At 32.9% G+C, this 20,439-nt stretch overlaps 1 long non-coding RNA gene across 1 annotated transcript in view; it reads left to right on the forward strand.

Annotated features, from left to right (window-relative positions):
* Window positions 1–20,439, forward strand: part of LOC103598663 — a 98,047-nt gene that overhangs the window by 56,490 nt on the left and 21,118 nt on the right. The window contains exons 3-6 of the long non-coding RNA XR_551216.1: window positions 559–732; window positions 2,681–2,741; window positions 16,775–16,853; window positions 18,910–18,945. This is a non-coding gene — a long non-coding RNA (uncharacterized LOC103598663). The remainder of the gene's footprint in view (window positions 1–558; window positions 733–2,680; window positions 2,742–16,774; window positions 16,854–18,909; window positions 18,946–20,439) is intronic.

A 20,439-nucleotide genomic window follows, 5' to 3' on the forward strand; every position in this document is an offset into this window, starting at 1 on the left:
AAAAAAAAACAAAACTCTATGTCCTACCTCACAGAGTTTTCTAATCAGTTGGTTTGAGGGACAGAAAACAGGCATTAGTTATTTTTCATTTTGCTTGTTTGTTTGAGATTCCCAGGTGATTCTCAAGTTAATCAAGCGCTAATAACCAGTGACTTATTGTATTCAACTTTTTTAGCATTCTGTATAAAAGGATTAAATGAGGAGTGGTTTACACTGATACTCTTCTATTTTGTGGCATTGAAATCTAACTCACGATAAATGTGCAGTTATCCAAGGTCTAACTTTCTCCTCTTGGAAAATTACCCCAAAAGTTTAATTCCAAGTGGCTGCATACATATATATGTGTACACACACACACACACACACACACACACACACCACACACTCTCTCTCTCTCTCTCTGGATAGTCTTACCATGTGGAAAAAGTAGTGTAAAGCTTTAGCTTTTAGTGTTGAGATTTTTAATTCTCTTTTTCCCGACCCACTATTGTGTCCTATGTGACTGTTTTTGATGACCGTGAAGTCATGTGTGTGCTACTGTCTTTCTCTTGTTCATAGCACCAGAAGAATGGGCCACAACCCGCTCCAGCTTGAAGGCACCACCGCCAAGGTCAGCCAGAGGGGGATACAGGGAGCACCCCTATGGTAGATATTGAAGGTCCTTCTCACCTGTGACCTCACCTCAAAGACAATTCATAGCCTGTGGTCTCCACATAAACAGCAACAAGACAAGTAATAGTCTTTCTGTTTGTTTGTTTTTTTCTATTCTAGGGATAATTGCTCATAATTACTCCCATATATTTCTTGTATTTCCCTCTATATTGTTGGCGTGATATTGACACTAGTATTATTTTACAAAACAGACTGAAAATGACATTGGCAAGCCTAGTCTATAAATCATTCAGTAGGATGATAATCTCTTGGTTGTTTTTCATTGTTGTGTGTAATCTTTTCTTTTCTTTTTCCTTTTTCTTTCTTTTTTTTTTAAGAAAGAGCATGAATCTGTTAACAGATTTTGAGTCCAAACCAACTAGCAGAAACTTTGTTTAGGGTTGCTAAAAGACTGTAATATGATTTTTGAACTAGCTGATAATAAAGTTGTAGATAAGATGTTTTAACCTGTCTTTTAATATCTGTTAGTTAGATGAAGATGTTCGATATTAAGTTTGTAAATTTAATTTTAAATGCTGTTTTAATGGGGTTGAAAATAAGCAGCTACCGTATGTATGTAGCTAACTGAATTTGTTCAGTGTTTTAACCTGTTATTTGTTAAAAAAGAAAAAAACACACACATAAAGTTCCATGTGTAAGCTTCTCTAAATAGGAAACCACAATTTGTCAAATATGTTTGCCATAATTTGTCAATAAAGCTGAAAACTTTTGTAAAAACTAAATTTGGAATTACTTGTTTTCTAGCTTTAAATGCCTGCTTTATTTCTTCTTCAAGACATGCCTAAAATGTTTTCTATTTAAAAATTACAAAAATGAACCCAAGCCTGTTTTAAGATATTTGTGTAATACTTAAAAATGTATTAATAACTTATGTTTGTTAAATAATTTAAAAGTTAACAAACTAAACTGTTACATGAATCATGGTTAGTGAACACTAATGTACAACATGTTAATGGAAAAAAATGGATTTAGACTAATAAATGGATTTTAAACTATCCTCTAAGCTTTATCTTGCTAAACACAAATTCTGATTGACTTGTTTGCATTAGCATGTCTCTCGTGAGAAAGAGTAATGGAGTATAAAGAGGTAAGATTACCACTTACCACTGTCTAAATGCCTAGTTCTTCAACCTTTGAGTTTCCCCGCACATTAAATATCCCATTCAACATGTAAGCATTGCGTAGATTCACTTTATTGTTTTCACTCAAAGGAGTGCGTGGACTTCATTTGCGTAGTTTATAACAATTTGTTTTGACAAACAAATCATTAGTGTCACTGGCCAGTTGTTGCTATTCAACCTCAAAAACTTTATTTGTAATTTTCAGTGCTAAATATCACCGCCCTTGAAGGCAGTTTAGAGGGCTGATATTTCTTTTGAGACTATCAGACTTGATGGCTGATGATTATTAAGGAAATATGTCGCAGGACTCAAAGGATGACTAAACGTTAAACAGGTAACACTAATAGTAACTCTGTAATTTTGCCTATGCAACAGTAATGTTAAATATTCTCAGTTATTAAGTTCCTGATAGTTAAAAAAGTAAACCTACAAAAACATAACAAATAGGTCTATAGGTTATTAAAACAACTAATTAACATTAACTAGAGGCACCAAAATTATTTTACAATATATAACCCTCAAGGTAATAAACAGAACTAAAATTAACAATAATAGTAATGCAACTCTTGCTAACATCAAACGTAAGCTAAATTTTGATGCAAAAAAGAAAGTGAAAGACTTGATGGTAGGGATGAATGCCAAAACTGTTAATCTTTTAAATACAGTTTTTTTGTTTATGGTGGCTTTTTGTCGATGTGATTGGTTTACTTTTTTGCTGCTAACCAGCTTAGACATATTGCTGTTCAGTTTTTGCAGCTGGAGTTGCATGCTAATAGTTTTATGAAGTGTGTTGTCTGTCATCAATTAAAATTGTAAATATTTGCCTTTCACAAAATGCTGTTGAGATATATTTAATTTTCTTTTTCTATTCTTTCTCACTATTTCAGGTACCCACAAGCAAAGAACACATAATTGAATAGCAGATGTGATGGGATAAGAAAGATGGAGGTAAGCCTATCTTTTGTCTTCTTTGAAATAGATAATCTTCACCAATGTGAAAGCATAATATAACACGAAGCTGTAGCAGGGAGCTAAAACACCAAATGCCATATGTTGAAATACTGAAAAGGCTTAGATTGTCAAGGAGCTGAGTTATTTTCATCTTCTTTGAAATAAAGTGATCTGATTTGGTATTTATCTGGCAAAGCTTTCTGAGTTTATTCAGAATCTTGTCAAATGAAACATGAATTAGTAGTTAATCTTCAGCCATTTTCTTTGCTCCTTAATTGTACAAAGAAAGGGTATTAAAGCTTTTGCTCTGTAGATATAAGAGAAGGAACTTATAATTGTTGGTTAAGATGAAGAGAAGGAAAAGGGTTCCCATGACCAACCCCTCTCTTACCCCTGCCAATAAAAGTCAAATAAAATAACTCAACATTACCATTATTTTCCCCATTTATCCCAATGGGTTAATCAGTAAACTTTTTGTTTCTTGTCTGCCATTTTGTTTGATTTAGCAAATGATTACTGAGTACAATCTGTATACAAGGAGTTGAAAACTTTAGCTAACAAACCTCAGGCTGGAAAAAGTGCAAGGAGAATTATGAAATCCACAGGCAGCCCTGACGCTCAGGGAATTTAAATGACCCTGCACGATGTTTGAAACAGAATTAAAAAACCCAAGTTTCTCCTTCTGGATTTTGTCCTCTTTTTACTACGTTAATGTCCGTAATACAGGTTAGCCTTAAAGAAGTGCCGTGGGAGAGGCATAGGGAGCCTGGACATTCCTCATGACTGGAGGAGGGACAGAGACTGGGGCAGCCCTGCCTGGAATGAAAATGACTGGAATGAGAGGAGTGGCTCACTCATCCCGGTAGAGGGAGCCCCGAATGGTTAAGGGAATAGGCTGTCTCAGCTCGTGGGGTTGGGAAAGTTCAAGAATCATTTGAGAGGAAAACAGAAGGTCAGTGAGCCTTGAGGGCCCCTCTGTGAAGGCACTGAGCAGAAGCAAAGCCTTGAAAGACAGGTTCAGATCAGGTCCCTGTTGTCACTAAGTGCAGTGTTGAATTGTTTAGATTTTATAGGAAAACTGAGAGGAAGCCACGGTGAGTTTCAAGTGAAGAGCTATCCTCAGGAAGCAATGTAAACCTCACATTTAGTCGATTTTATAATTACTAACCTCTTTATCTGAGATAACTTTTCTAAAATTCAAACTGTTAAAATAATTATTTAATATTGTATGTGCTATAACTAAAGTCCCTTTATCTGCAGAATCAAAAATCAAAAGTTACAGACAGTGAAATTCTGAAATTTTATTTATCAATAAACATTTCATATTTGATTTGACTATTTAAAATATTACTCTATTTGTAAAGCAAGGAGAGAAAGAATCTCTAATCCTGATATCCTGCTGCTTCATCTTCATCCTTTTCAAACAATAGGCTTGATCTGGTAAAGCAATGAAAGAAAAGCCATAGGTTGTTACTATTTTCATATATTAATCATACAGTTTTTGTTCATTGTAATTATTTGATTGTTGTTGTGGTTTTATAACCCTATGGCTCTGTCACCATTAAGACTAGATCATTGCATGCATTAACTCATAGCAGGGTTATTAAAACAGAAACACCAGTGTTGAGTAAGAGAAGAGAACATTGTTCTTAAAGCTCAAAAACAAGGATTTGCAGGACTGGCTGGTTATTCAGTTGGTTAGAGCACGGTGTTGCAACACCAAGGTCTCAAGGGTTCAGATTCTTGCACTGGTCAGCCTCCAAAAAAGAAATCAAAACAACAATGATTTGCAAGAAAGGGGATTTCAAAAGTCTGCATTTTGAGTAACATAAGCTTATGGACTTTGGCCATAAAGTTTATGTTCTGAACAGTAGATTTAGAAAACTCCCATCCACCTGCCTCCACACATCTACAGGATGAAGATTGTCCAGGCTAAGAAGAAAACTCAAGGGGAAGCAATATCTAAGATATTAGTGTGGCCTTGAATATGGTTTCTATACACCATGTCAATTATCCAACAAAAGCCTCAGATAGGTTTGGAATGCAGAGAGGACCTTTGTCTCAAGTAGAACCTGGAGAGTCGACAAGCCTCCCAGACGTCCCCCACACCAGTATGTGCCAAATGTGATCCTGTGGAAGTGGCTAGAGAATGTTTCCCCATGCTGGCAAGAGTCGAGCAGGTGTAGCAGAGAGATCCCCTCGGCAGGAAGGCAGGGACGGTGCAGTATCATTGGCATAGACCAACACTGGCCAGGTGTATCAGTGGACACAACAACATGGGAAGGTGAGAAGACCAGCTACTCTCTGCCTCCAACTCCTCCAGAACTTAAATCCAACCCAGGAAAAAGAAGGGGGAGGGGATAAATCCTTGAGTTGACAGAGGAACTCCTGACCCAAATTAATTTAAACTGGCTGAGATTATTTTTCTCTACCTGGCAAAGTGGAAACTTGAGTTTGAAATCAAATAGAAGTATAGAAAAATATTATTATATTCATATACATAGCAGAGTCATTTACTACATAACTTGCCTGACTTAAGATAATCAGAAATGAATACTGCAGGTTTCTCTGGCAACAGAGAAAGAGACTTACCCTAAATTCGTGGCCTCTCAATGGAAATCTTTATTAGAATGAAAACTGTTGAGAAAGTGCTTCTAACTGGTAAACAGGTGTGTAGTCAGAGGATGTCTTCTCTTGACATTATCAGAAAACGATTCTGGGTCCAACTTGGGACACTTCATGACAACACATCTGCTCTCACAAACTTCACAGTGATGGCTCCCAAAGATGGCAAACATTCTCATGTCTGACATCCACTTCATGCAATTAATATGAACTTCCATGGGAAGTTAAGGTTTTTAAACTACAGCGCATTCTATCTAAGTGTATTTTGATGTTAGCCATATGCATATTCCATACGTTCTTTCATACTGTGGGTACAGTGATGATCCTATAACAACCAGAAACTCACTAAAACACCAAAGGCAGCTAGTATGGCACACACACACACAAAAATAAAATATAAAGGATTTTAAATAGTAATATCGTAAGAAAGTTTTTGTGCCTGCTAATATTTATCCAACAAAAAGTTTTCTTACACTCAAGTATGATTAAGTCAGAATCAATTTGATGCCATTTAAGAACCCAAAGAGTGCTTTTAGGTCTTTTTTGTAATATTTAGATAATTTTGACTTTCAGTATGTTAATGGAACTAAGGCCATTTTGCTTAATAACTATTAGAGCACTAGGTTTTAAAGTGACATTGGCACAGAACGGCATGTGAAAGGTTTTCAGGAATTCTTTGAAAGGAAATGATTTTTTAAACTATGTTATTATTACTCTTGTTCTTTTAGTTTTTTCCCTAGAAATACATAGGCTGGTATTTTGATAACGACAGCTTCCCTTTAAAAATGTAAGCCTTTAACTCTAGCATTCTCTCTTTATCTCTGTCTCTTGGTTCATGTAATATGGAAGTTTGTAGTTTTTTTGTTTTGTTTTTAAAACAAAAGCTGATGGTAATCAGCTATCTGAGTTGACTGGATATCAAGTATCAAGGGGCCTGTTACTGAAAACTCTTCCATTCGCCACTCTTGCAGGTTCCACAGGAAGGTTTAATTTTTATTGCAGAAAAAATGTAGTAAATGATTAAAAATATCCAATTGTGTGGTACTTTATATAACTGATTACATTATTTATGTTTGATATGAGGGATAGCACTAGTAAAACAATAGTAATTAATAGTGGAATCTTCTATTTTTTGAGCACGCATACCAGGCAAGTTACTAGAATTTTCACATACAAACTTACATGAAGCATCTGTCATCCTTACAACAAGAATACGAAGGAAGTACAATTAGCCTCTTTTTACCGAAGATGAAATAATTTCACACTGGTAATATATAGCAATGCCAATATTTAGTTTGATAACAAACTTTTGATAACCCACACATTTTCCAAAATGCTATTGAGATTCCCACTTTATATAAATTTAATTGAAAAGAGAATCCAAAATCACACATAGCCTTGATATAATTTTTATTCTGTAACAATACAATTAATATTAACTTACGAAAAAAGATTATGATAAAATATTTTAACTTGAATTGCAACTTTGATCTTTCCCCAAATTTATGATCCTTCCCAAAGTTCAGATTTCATCATAGAAAAACATAAATGAAAGTATCTCACATTTATAACAAAGCATAACTACAGTCTTTTATAGAACAAATGAATTCATTTATAATCTAAATGCCATTTTGACATTGAAAGAAAAACACTCACATGATTAAATAAGCATGAAAGCAATCTTAGGCTTTTATCCTTTAGTCTATAGATCAGAACTCTGCTTTAAAGACTAAGGGTCAATTTCAAACCAGAAATATCTCATGCAGTCATTTGTTAAGAACACAAGTGAAGGTGCCATTCAATGTGAAATATTTTTTAAAAAGCATTTCTTATTGCCAATATAATGTGTAACATTTGTCCGGAGATTCTAGTTTCCTATTAAGTATCTGAGTTAACAATAAAATGGCTGTTCTTGCTGACTGACAGGTGCCTGTCTTCCATATCCATCACGAAGATTAATTTTCCAGTCCCTTTGTATAGAATATATTAATTGGTACTTGAAAGATTATTTACAGTGGGAGGAGGAGGTCTCTCCAATTGATGTGTTGTTTTACATTTCAGTCTCTTACACTTTATTATGAGAGGAATTGAGAAAACAAGAAAGGAAGTGTCTGATTTATACACAACTGGATGCCTTAACAACAGCTGGCTTACCTTCCCTTACCAATAATAATAATAATAAATAATAATAATAATAATAATAATAATAAATGCAGAATGAATCGTCTAACAGTTGGTAACTAGTTACTGAACACTAATTTTGTTCAAGTTTGTGTTCCACCATGATNTAATTGGTACTTGAAAGATTATTTACAGTGGGAGGAGGAGGTCTCTCCAATTGATGTGTTGTTTTACATTTCAGTCTCTTACACTTTATTATGAGAGGAATTGAGAAAACAAGAAAGGAAGTGTCTGATTTATACACAACTGGATGCCTTAACAACAGCTGGCTTACCTTCCCTTACCAATAATAATAATAATAAATAATAATAATAATAATAATAATAATAAATGCAGAATGAATCATCTAACAGTTGGTAACTAGTTACTGAACACTAATTTTGTTCAAGTTTGTGTTCCACCATGATTCATACTTCACAGTGGGATGTAGTGAATGATCTATTTCCAAGAGAAATTTAGAGACGCTTGGATCCTCTTCTTAGAACCTCTCTGGAAGCAGGTGTCACCACTAGACACAGGTTTCCTGTCACCATAATGCCTCACAGGATGACTTCTATTAGTAAGAAAATGCTCCCTCCTCTCCGTCTTATTCTCTGTCCACCCTCAAGCAAGTATGCCATGTTTCTTATCTTCTAACCTCATATTCTGCTTTTTTTGACACCAGGACATTTTAAAAATTCTCTGACACCTTCTCTAGACTCTCCCTTCCCAGTGTCTTGTGTCATTTTCCCAAGAGCGCATGGGGAGGTGAGAGGACAAAGAGAAAGGCAGTCAGTGGCTGTGTGGGAGGGAGCAATGTCCAATCTATTCAACAGAGCACCTACACTGAGAAGTGTTTATCGGGTTAATTATGAAACTAATACACATCCATTGTAAGCCATATGAAAGGAAAGAAACATACGTTTAATGAAAACAAAGAAATAACAACTGTTAACATTAACATATAACCTACTGGTCACAAAATCTTGATTTGTTATCTATAAAGCATAAGGGGATGCAGTAAGTGAGGAAACAAGTTCATTTAGGCTAAGTTCCCCAATTATTTCTAAATATAAACCTTAAAATTAGAAATAAACCAACTTATTTATGGATTCACTGAGATTAGTGCATAAAATCTGTGACTGGAATGAAGGCAGTTTTAAATGACTCTAAACAGGGAAGATTATATCTAATGTTGCCTAAAGATAATCTTCGTAATAGAATTAATGTTGAATTTTTAAACTGTTTCTTTCAACTTTCTTGGTAGGAGTTTTGGAACATAAATAAATTTATGACAGATAGATAATTATTTAGAACAAATATTGGGTGGCTTTATGCTTTCTTATAAAGCAATCATTTTTAAGATAAATAATATCACATTTTATCAGAGAAACTTCCCTGGAATACATTTATCATTGATAACCTCTAAAAAAGCACGAATTGGTTTAACTTCTTAAAGATCTTTTTTTCATTTCTAGTCAGTAAATTATTCAGGTACAAGTGGTGATTGTCTTAGAATATGGCAAAATTGACAGTGAATTGGTATTTTTTTTTTTTATTTGGAGGGTTTCAATTTTTTTTCATTGCCTTTTAGATTACAAAAGTAATTCATACTCATGGTAAAAAAATAGAATGTGTAATGTAAGCATGTAATGTAAAAATCAAAAATCTATAATTTTACTCCTCAGTGATACTTTGTTAATAGATTGGTTTACAGACCTTCTGAATTCCTTTGTCTTTCTTTCCTTCACTCTCTCCTCCATTCCTCAGCTGTTTGTTACTTATGTATTCATTTGAAATGGCATCCTGGTGTATAAGTAAATGCAATTTTAATTTTCAGAAGTCAGCTGAATTTTGTTTCTTTGTGAACAAATAAGCTAATTCCCATTCCAATAAAGTTGATTTGTGTGTAAAGGATTAAAATTGTATTACTACACTGTGGAACTCACCCGTAATACATGATCTAAAATGTAAGCAAAGTTACTTTAACTTTTCAAGCTTCAGTTTTCTTATAGGTAAAATGGTGATAATGATAGCACCTATTCATAGAATTGTGAGGTATATAAAGTGAAATCATGCAGGTGTGTGTATTTCCTTCCCCAAATTATTTTTTCTTGGCTAAAAATTTTAACTTTAAAATATCTTCATGGTGTGTATTATGCATGTAAATAAAAGTTTAATCCATACAAATGTTCATATTATACAAATCAATTTGCAGCTTAACATTTAAAAATATTCTTTATGGAAATATACAGCTAATGTAGGCTTTAGAACACAATTGTTAAAAAGTGCTCATTATATTCATAACTAAATATATATTGAGTGTCTTCATAACAGGTATTACGTGTTTATACACAAGAATTTTATAATAATGCTGCATATGTATTGTTTAAATTGATAGTCAGGATTAAAAATGAAAATTAGGCTAACAATAATTTGCTACAGTTATTTCAATAACAATAATAATAATGTGAAGAAAAGGCTTTTTGGAGTACATACTACATGTCAAGCACTGTATTAAGTGTTTTTAAGAATCATTTCATTTATTTTCTCAATAACCCAATGTATGATATAAGTTGATATTGCCTCAAGATATTGAATCTTGTATAATAACCCAAATCTTCATATAAGTTATGCCTGACTATATATATATTTCCCCATCTACCACTGATTAAATGAAAGCTAAGTATAGAATTTAGTCTTCGTGGAGGATAAGATATTCTAAATTACAAAAATAGCATAAAACTTCAATGAAAAATGGAAATAAACTGAACAATTATATTTCTAGAAAAATAGTCATGGTTACTTGTTTGTTTACTGAAAACATGCTTTATTAAATTGATTTATCCCAATCTGTGTGACTGCAGAAATAAAATGGAGTTTTCCATTTATTATCTCTTGTCCTATCAGATGGTACACACTATCAAAATATATTTTATACATTATTATACTTAATAATAGGATACCAAAATACAGATGAACATGAGAACAGGGAAAAAATAGGTTTGGAAAGAAAAAGAACGTAGCTAGAAGGCTGATAAAGATCCATTACAAGTGCTGAAATGAAATAGTTAGCAACATGAAAAATGAAAGATAGACCACTCCTTATACTCTTAAAGGAGTATAATGTCCTGAGATCTCCTAAAAATTCTCATAAATTCCCATGATGTGCAATTTATCACATAAATCAATAACCTTAGAAATTAAAAATATGCATTGATGGCAAACACAGACCATTCCACTACTGAATATATCCGGAACTTCTGCTGTCCGTCTGAGAATAATTACTTCCTTAGACCAATGCACTTTCCCTTCACTTCCACCAGTTGATTTCTTTTTTTTTAACCACTTTGAAAAATTCTATGTGTTCAATGTTGAGTAGAGAACAAAAATTTGCACCAGTCTCTCGTAGTGTATGTTTGTTCAAATTCACACTTTCAGAAAATTATAAAGTTTTCAGAGACATTAAAAATAGGAATACTAAATCTATGAATGCCAAGAATATACCAAAGTAATTTTACCACACTGCTTCAGAATTATATTGATGTTTGAGACAGACTTCCCTTTAACCTGTATTTTAGTAGTCCTATAGTTTGGTCTACTATATACTGTGAGTAAAAAATAGACTCTTATGGAAGCATTAACTCTATGAAGGTTTTTAATAAAAATTTACTGTTTATTTGTTGTATTTAGATTATTAGGAAATATCTAACAAAGGGTATTGTAAAAGGTTAACTATTAGTGATGAGTTGCTTTGATTCCTCCGAAGTAGGAGAGGGCCATTAGTTAATTCTCTCAGGATTTACGTCTAGGGTGTTTTTATATCTTAAGTAATATTCAAATGATTTACTGAATCCACATAGTTTTCCATCACCAATTCTACCATTTCATCATACCACCCAAGGAAACACCTTAACCTGTAGATGACACTAGTAATGATAGCTTGTGACTAAATGAAATAGGTTCAAAAAAAAAGTGGCCTCGTGACAGTTTACAGCTAAAAAATATTCAGTGGATGGATGCCAAACAGTCTCCTGAGCTAAAAACATTGGTAGCTTTCACATAAGAAAAAATGGCTTTAAGTGCAGCATCTTCATTTAAAGATGCCCAGGAAATATTTTGGGAAAGAACAGGTAGGCTTTACCTTTCTAACAGCAAAAATCGGAGCCTCTTAGGGAAAGGATTAATGTTTTTTATCTTAACTAGTATGCTGGTCCAGGGTGATGGGAGGCATTTATCAAATTTAATTAAATGAATTAATATCTATCCATTTGCCTCCATCATTTTCTTGTCTTATATTATTTTCATGTACTATCTATGACTTATGCAAATTATCATGTTGATTTGTATTTGAGAATGCTACTATTCTATATGACATTACATGTACATACATATATATGTAAATGTATGCCTTGATACTTTTAAAAACGATTAAGATAATAGTTTATTTAATTATCACAACAGTTCTATAAAGAAATTAGGGCAAATTTTCTTATCCTTATTTAAGGTAACAAAATTTTACTAGGTTAAGAGGTTTGTTCAAAAGTGACATGAATTCTACATGGTGGGACCTGGGCTGAAACATCCTCTTCAAGATAATTAACCTTCTCATTTTTATAACTGATAGTGTCCAATAGTGGAAGAGAGAACAATCAAGGTTGTATGAAAGAGAAAACTGTTTATGTACAGTAATTATTAAACATCTTTTAATAAAGCACATTCCAAGTTAACCAAAAGTATTGAGATTTTTTTCTTATATGTAAACATTTATTCATAAGCTTAATAACTGATATTTACATGCTTACTACAGGCATGCCGTAATACTGAATACTTTAAAAAATAGCATATTGGTGTCAGATGTATATGAAACTATTCAAAATCAAAAACTTAAGATTACAAAAGTGTACACTGAATTTTAATATCTAAATTAAGTGATAATTTTTTTTATTTTAGCTGGGAGAGAATGAAATTGAAATTAATTAAATGTGTAAAACACTAAATAAGAAATAAATGGAAACATCCTAATCTTGATTTTAAATATATCAAAATTGTGACTCCATTTCTTTAGCATCTATGGTTACAAGAATTTCAAAAGAAAGAAGATTGGGTTGTTATTCTATTACTAGATAAGAATTGGCATAACTTTGGCCATTCTTTTTCTGTACTTACATTAGTCCTTCCATCTCAAAATAAATAAACAAATAAATAAAAGCACTTTATGAGTATTGGATAATTGAAATTTTAAATTACCTGAGAGTTTTAAGATTGAATTTTAGCTAGATTTGCAAAAGCCAGAAAATTCACAGCAGTTTCATAATTTTAAACCAAGAACCCTGCTTTTGAGGAAAAGATCCCAGAAGGTTTGAGTCTAAATTAAACAGATCAGCAGTTTCTCTTAATTTAATTTACTAAACAATTTCATTTAGCAGTACAGAGACTTGGGCTTCTTCCACAATAGTGTAATCAACTGGAGGATTCTGCTATTTGGTACAATTTATCTCTGTCTACCTTTATTGCTAAAATGCATTGCAAGAATTCAGAAATACCTATTTGTCACAAACCCTCTGTTGAAGCAATATGTGGCAAATCAATACAGATTTTCCTGTTTTACACTTATTCTGCCTTATTGCGCTATGTGGAAAACATAGTGCCTACTCTTCCAATACAAAATCAACATATTTGAGAGTCTTAGGCATACTCAGTTTCCAGGTCAAACTTCATCCCTAAATTTGACATGAGTTTCTGAATTTTTACTACTGTAAAATTTCATATAGGTCCACTATGCTATACACTTCAGGGTCTAGTGTGCTCAGAACCTCACAGTTTTCTGGTTAAGTGTTAAGATCAGGAAATGCTCTTTTGCCTTAAAAAGAGGTGACACCTAAGTTATAAATGGTGAAACAAATACAAATACTTGGTGATGAGATGATCCCCACCACCTATACCCACCTCCCAATCTAGGAAATGGAGGGGTCTAGAAATAGTATAAATGAGAGATGACTTTAAACATGTCTGCAATGTCCACAGCAAAAAATAATAAGATTTCAACATACTACAGAATTTCTCGAGTGTGTATTTATTTATAAAGGTAAACTATCTGTTAATGATATTTGGTAAATATCGAATTAGTTATCATTTTCTTCTCTTCTGAGACTAAATTTATTTTTAGAAATGTGAAGACATGTTATAAATGCTTTATTTCATTTACTTTCTAATTGGACTTCATTTTACTGCAGTAGAAGTATAACTTATTTCTCAAAATAACCCAGAGTGATTATGTTAATGTATTGCAGCTGCATTCAATTTTATAGACTTATCAAGTAGTAGAAATGGCACATACCTCAGTTCTCAAATGGTTTGTATATATAACTAAATGTTTTATTCTTAATAAGACCATAAACAACACCAAAATATAATTATTCAGCATATCAGACTGTTGGTTCCTAAGTGTAGTAGTTATTTTATATATTTTTAATGCCTTCAATGTACAAATAGATAACAAAATAGAATTTGAGAATAGAAATTTCAGGACCAGGCACAGTCTGTTAATTTGTTGATGACTAAGCATAATGATGGAATTAAATTTCAAAATCAAATTATTGGAGTAAAAAATAGCTATGAATAATCTTTATGAGTAAAAATAAAAACAAAAAAAGGTCTTGCTTATACTGCATAGAATACAGATTTTATAATATCTTTAATGTTGGATATACTTATTCCTTTAGGAGATATTCTAATCTTAGCAGAACTCAGGAATAACATTCTTAATCCAGACTTTAATGGAATATTGCTTGCGTAAATTTTCTATTTTACATAGTATATATTTACCCAGCCTCTAATTTTGTTGATTAGGCAGTTTTAAAAGTTTTTTTCCTACCTTAAAAAAAGTAAGATTTAGAAATAAGTATTACTGAACTGATTGTCTATTCAAAATAGGACATTTGCCAAAATCAGCCAACAGCCTATCAACTCTCTTCCACTTTGCCTTTGTGGAGAATGTAGGCAATACTTAAAAGTGACGCAATTCCTCTTATGTCTCAAAACATACTCTTATGCTAGAATTAATAGAAAGAAGGCATATTACATAAAATACAAAGATTTCCCAATAGTTCTGGCTACATTTAACACTAGTGATTTATGGCTTATATTAACATAATAACACCCAAAGTTTATTCTCAATACTCTATTTTCTAAAATTTTTTTCTACCTTAATTTTTGACATATGAAAACCAGATATAAAATAACTGAGGAAACATACTCTATTGATTTTTAATTGGAAGTCAAACTAAAGATTTATTATTTCATTCCTAATCATAAAATGTCCACTGAGCACATTCAAATTTTTATGTCACATGTTACTTGCTTAGTAGCTTCAGAAATAGACTAGACATGAACTAGAATATGACTTATTAGCTAACAATATATAGAACTAGAAAAAGTGTATCCAGTAAGTTACAATAAACTTTGTTTTAATTTCAAATAATGATATATTTAAAAATTGTGATAAAGTAAGTCAATTGCTCAGCTAAAATGTTTCTTAATGTGCTTTATCACCACAGAACCACCTCAATTTATCATAAATAATAAAACTGTACTGCTAAGCTAATCAAATCAATTCTACTGCATGTGTTTCAGTGAAATAGTGTTTATGAAACTCAAAATTAACTAAAAAATGAAAGGCTCATTGCCTTATAATCAAAAGCAGTCAACTTTAAACTTCAACCAACCAGGTTGGTGATAAGTTTGTCATTTCTTGTGTTCTTAGTGGGAAGTTGTCAAGAACATTTGATACCTCTTAAACTTGCCTCTCATTTGCCTGTTTATAAACCTGATGATGACATGTTAAACCACAGGACAGGAAGAAGAGGACAGCTACAGTTCTATTAAAATATATATTCATCAACATTTGCAAACATCATGCGTGTGAAAAGATTCTTAGTTTCCAAAAGGAAATGTGCACTCTCTTTTCCTCAGTTCTTGTTCCTTTTTTTTTCTGTGTCTAATGATGACCAACTAATTTAGGGTGATAAGGGATATTATTAAGTAATTGCCTAGTGCTGGAGATATCAGGGTTCTTATATTAGAATGAGTAGCAGTGGATGAATATAACACTACTATATCCAAATAGCTACAAAAGTTAGAAAACATTTTTTGTCATAAATCCAAAAATGACAATCTTTCAATGAAAATATATTTTCAGTAATTTTACAAAAATTCTACCAAAGGAAGGGTGTTGAATTAATACACCCAATCAACTAGTGCTTTAAAAGTGCTAAGCTTTATATAAGAAAAGAAGTAGTATCAGTAAGAGTTGTTATAAGTTAAGAAAGCAACTAAAATACAAAAGCTGAGCCTTTCTGGTATAATAAAACATTTCATCGTTGAGTTTTTCTGTGCTGGTTAATTCTATTCCAATCCTATTTTGATCTTCAATTTAAAGGCAGCAAGGCTCGAGCTACATAGATCATTTCCTTCTAAACATTTAACTTTTCTTTCATTCTTACAGGAGAGTGGAAGGTTTTTGAATGTTGATGCATGCTCTGTATTCCCTAGCTATTCGTATGTGATAGTATAAGAATCCTGGGAATTTTAAATAATAGTTGATGTTCCACTAAACTTAGCTCTCAAGTGACTTCTTAGAGTTTATTCACAAAATAATTCAGGGTGTAAAAGTAGCACATAAACATTAATTGAACAGCCATTAAGCAGTATGTCTGTTTGTTTTTGGTTGATAGAGGACATAAAGCTTCATACCCTGTGGTGGAAAACAATTAGGCCCTGTGATGCACATGCCATTAAGTATCCTACGAGGAGACTTAGACCAGTGTTACTTTACAAAATAGCAGTCAGCTGTAGTCAGAAGCCTGGCCAAGTCATAGAAAGTCACATTTTTACTGTCCCGCCTTAGTTGCTTATAAATATTTTCATGTGCCTCATGCCTTATTCTGACAGTGGCTAATATTTGTCATTATCTTCATACAGTCTTATGAAAAACTTCCTCAGGAGAGACTGATCATAGCTAGAATGCTGCTTAAAGTTAAACTATTTTTCTAAAACAGAAATAAAAAGCACTGAAATACAAAATGTTGAATGATAATATATTTTGTTTTGAATATGTTTGACAACAGCTACTGTTGTTAAATTTGCCATGAGGCAAATTGATATCCCATATGAAAATGCCTAATAGATGCCTATATGTGTGACTGCATATGCTTTAAAGTTGTTCTGCTCATCTGGGACTACAGGTGAAGACGTACGACAGAAAAAACAAAAACTGGAATAAATCTGATGCTATTTGGAAGTTCAATGTTTTTAGCAATAGAGGTGAGTCCCATCATCCATTTGTGATTTCATTTATGAACTCTGCTTTCAAGACAGGTACAGAACACTTCATTATGAGCCTGAACAGAAATGCTTAAATGGATGAAGCAATTCTTCACATCAGATGAAGCTAAGTAGGACGTTAAATTAATGTCAAACAAGTGCAAAACTTTTGATTTTATTCTGCATTGAAGCAGAATAGTGATAACGTGTTGATTTTCATATGCCCATGATTTTTATGTCTTTTATCACCATAACTTGAGGTTATGAATTCCTGTATTACAGACTAAAAACCAAAAGAAAAATCAATCAATAAGGAAATATATTTTGTTGAGAGAATGTGTTGAAGGTTCAGACTATTTCTAGTAATAAGGAGCAAGGGGGACACAAGGTTCCTGTAGAGAACAAAGTCATCCACAGTACACCATGGGTCTTTATAGAGCTTTTGTCTAAAGCATTATTGTAGTTGTCCTTTGTAGTCGTCATTCCAAATATCACCTTTTTGTATTAGAGGAAAAGTTCGATTTTATCTGAGAGGGCCAATATATAGGGGCTTCCAATAAATGTTTGTAAGATGAAATGGGATGGAAGGGAGCCAAATGGAACAGAACACTATAGACTAAGACGGTGATTATTTGTTCCCTCCTGAAATTCTCTATAAACCTCTGTATTAAAAAATAATTTATTTAGAGATTATAAATTACAGGATATATGTTTGTTCAATGAGACAGGAAATTGTGTAAGATAGTTCAGAAAGTTTTTATTGAAGGTACTTAAATAAAATGTTTTTAAAATGAAAGTGCTTCTCCCAGGACCTGACCTTTAGAAAGACTTGAGATGAGTTATAAGTACTGTGGAAACACCACGCCTCTTTCTATTTTGTCTCAGAGGAGTTTGAAAGAAGGCAGCACCTCATTTTTGTACCCTTCTTGAATCTGACTCATACTTAACACCTTCTCGAACTTTTTCCAAAGAATTCCATGTAAACTCTCCTGCACAATATAACACTCCCTTAGGAATTTGCTTTCAGCTAGAAAATACATGGCACATGGACTGACCATGTGTCCTGTTGTCCACCTGTTGTCCACCTGTTGTCCCAGTGTAATTACTGCTACCACTACCTTTCACTATCAGATGTGTTCCAGTATGGGAGACAAATTATGGTTACCTTATCTATAAATAATAATGAAATCTTAATACTATCGATAATAAATAGTCTTTATTGGAAGTTTGCTATTTGTCAGAGACTTTGAAATGTTTGTATCATGAATTCTTCCCAATAACTCAGTGAGGCAAGTATTTTATTGTCCCCATTTTACAGTTAAAGAAAGAAAGTTAGAGAAGTTAAATAGCGTGGCCTGCTTTCACAGTGGGCAAACCTGAATCTAGGCAAAGGTCTGACTCTATAATAACATATGCCAGAAGATGATAGACTGTCTTCCCATTTGCTGATTGATATACTGTAATTAACTCCATTTTACTTAATACATTCAAATTATCAATAGTTCTAATTTGTTATTCTTTCTAGCTTTTATAACTGTATTTTTATAAGGACTGTGCACCTTAAGAGGCAAGAAGAGAGTACTGAGCTGAACTAAAACTCATCCAGGTTATAGTACAGGATATTAATATTATTATAATAATGATAATTATGCTTTGTTGAGCAACTAGTTTATGCCAGACACCGTATGTGGGACTTTCCCTTTGTTATATCACTGACCCTTAAAACAGCTCTGTGAGGAAGATTATTTGAACCCCAGGAATTGTATGAATTGCTTTAGCTATTGGCCCTCAATTGGTTCATAGGTTAAAAATGAAGATTAATGGATTAAATCATTTCAGCAGGCTTCAACAGCTCTGACATTCTATGCCCAGAGGTCTCTGGGAGCAACTGGTTATCAGTATATAACACACAGAATCTGAATGCAAAGGAAAATTCCTGGAGGCAAAGGGACTTCTGTAACCTCCTATTTATATTAACTATTGTGCATTGAGTGCTTAATAAGGACATGCACTTTTTATACTTTTTTATCTTTTCTTTTGTTTTTCTCCTTACTAGAGGCCAAATAAGAAGAAAATTTGGATTTGAACCAACTTAAGTTTCACTCTACTATGCAAGAGAGAGCATCCTTCTCTGAAACTCTCTAGGGATTGCACTAATTTAGAAACCTTTCTGAAAAGCAATATTAAATAAATATGAATAAATAATACTTTCTCATAAGTAAATTATTACCACTGTGTAAAAAATTTGAATATAAAAACAGGTATGATAATATTATATAGAGTTTGTTGAAAGGAAATTCCTTGTCATTTTTTCAAACAAAAAGTGTAGAAATTCTTACTAGTGCAAAGTAAGTCCTGTGTGCTGCAGAGGACAAAGAAATATGTCTGTGCTTACACCCAGCAGATGATTACAGCTCACTTAGGAGTACAAGAATATACATGCATAACTATGGATTGTGTGCTATTATAAAATGCCAAATCATATAGGTCAGTTTGAACAGTGGTTCTTAACTGGGTGTGCATATCAACATCATGCATGGTATGTTTTAAAAACACAGATGCCAGGACCCTACCTGCATCAACAAAATATGTTTCTCAGATTGGAGCCTGGAAATGTGTATTTTTAAATTCCATGGTTGAGACTGACATGCACTGAATTCAACCACTGAATTAAAATATATGTGGAACATGTTAATATGTTAATTATGCAGATTTAAAAAGTTAATTTGGGCTGAGATTTTAAAAGATGGCTTCATAGAAGAGACAAGATTTAAACGGAAGGTCAGATGTGGACAGACAGTAAGTAAAACATAACTTTTTTTTTTCTTTTTCTTTTTTAGCTTAAAGTAAAATCTTGTCCTTAAGACTTTTTCCTGCATTTCAGATTACTAACTGGTCTGGAATAGATAAGAAAATGTACAACAATAAATGCCTGAAAACGCTCAATTATTTTCTAATATATCTATGATATAGCTACATGAAAATTAGATTTAAAAGCTTGCTTGAAAGATTATATGTTATTATAGATTAATGTCCATAGCAAAGAAACTTAACCACAGATAGTAAATGCAATTTAGACTACCAACTACCAAGGCAAGATCCATGTTTTATTCAAATTTGGATTCTTAGGTCTTTAGCATAGGGATTGGTATCTGGAATATGCATAATATATATTTGTTGAACGAATGAGACTTTTGGATTTACTTGGTTTATTCATTCCACCTTGTTTGTGGGGTAAATGTCAATGGTCTCCATTTGAAGGATCAAGTATTTTAGCTGTGAAGGTTTTGGTTTGCTTGCTTGTTTGTTTCCTGACCTGAAAACAATGGGCTAGCAAAGACTTTCACAATCATTAGCATGTAAGAGTAAACTTTAAGGATTTTTCTTATCAAGAAAAAGACTGAAGGGAAGAGAAAAAAAGTGGAAAAGGCAAAGGAGTTGCAAATATCTTAACAGCAGAGGAGTTCTCTTCCCACATCTATGCCTGGAATAGCTGATAAAGCCCTCTTCTCAGACAAGTCCCTCCACAGGTCTGTGGGCAGGAGGAAGGCTTTAAAAGCTTCCACAAGCTTTCCCAGGCTCTCTC

This window comes from Galeopterus variegatus, unplaced genomic scaffold, assembly GCF_000696425.1.
Source record: "Galeopterus variegatus unplaced genomic scaffold, G_variegatus-3.0.2 Scaffold2705, whole genome shotgun sequence".
In the NCBI taxonomy this organism is placed as follows: Eukaryota; Metazoa; Chordata; class Mammalia; order Dermoptera; family Cynocephalidae; genus Galeopterus; species Galeopterus variegatus.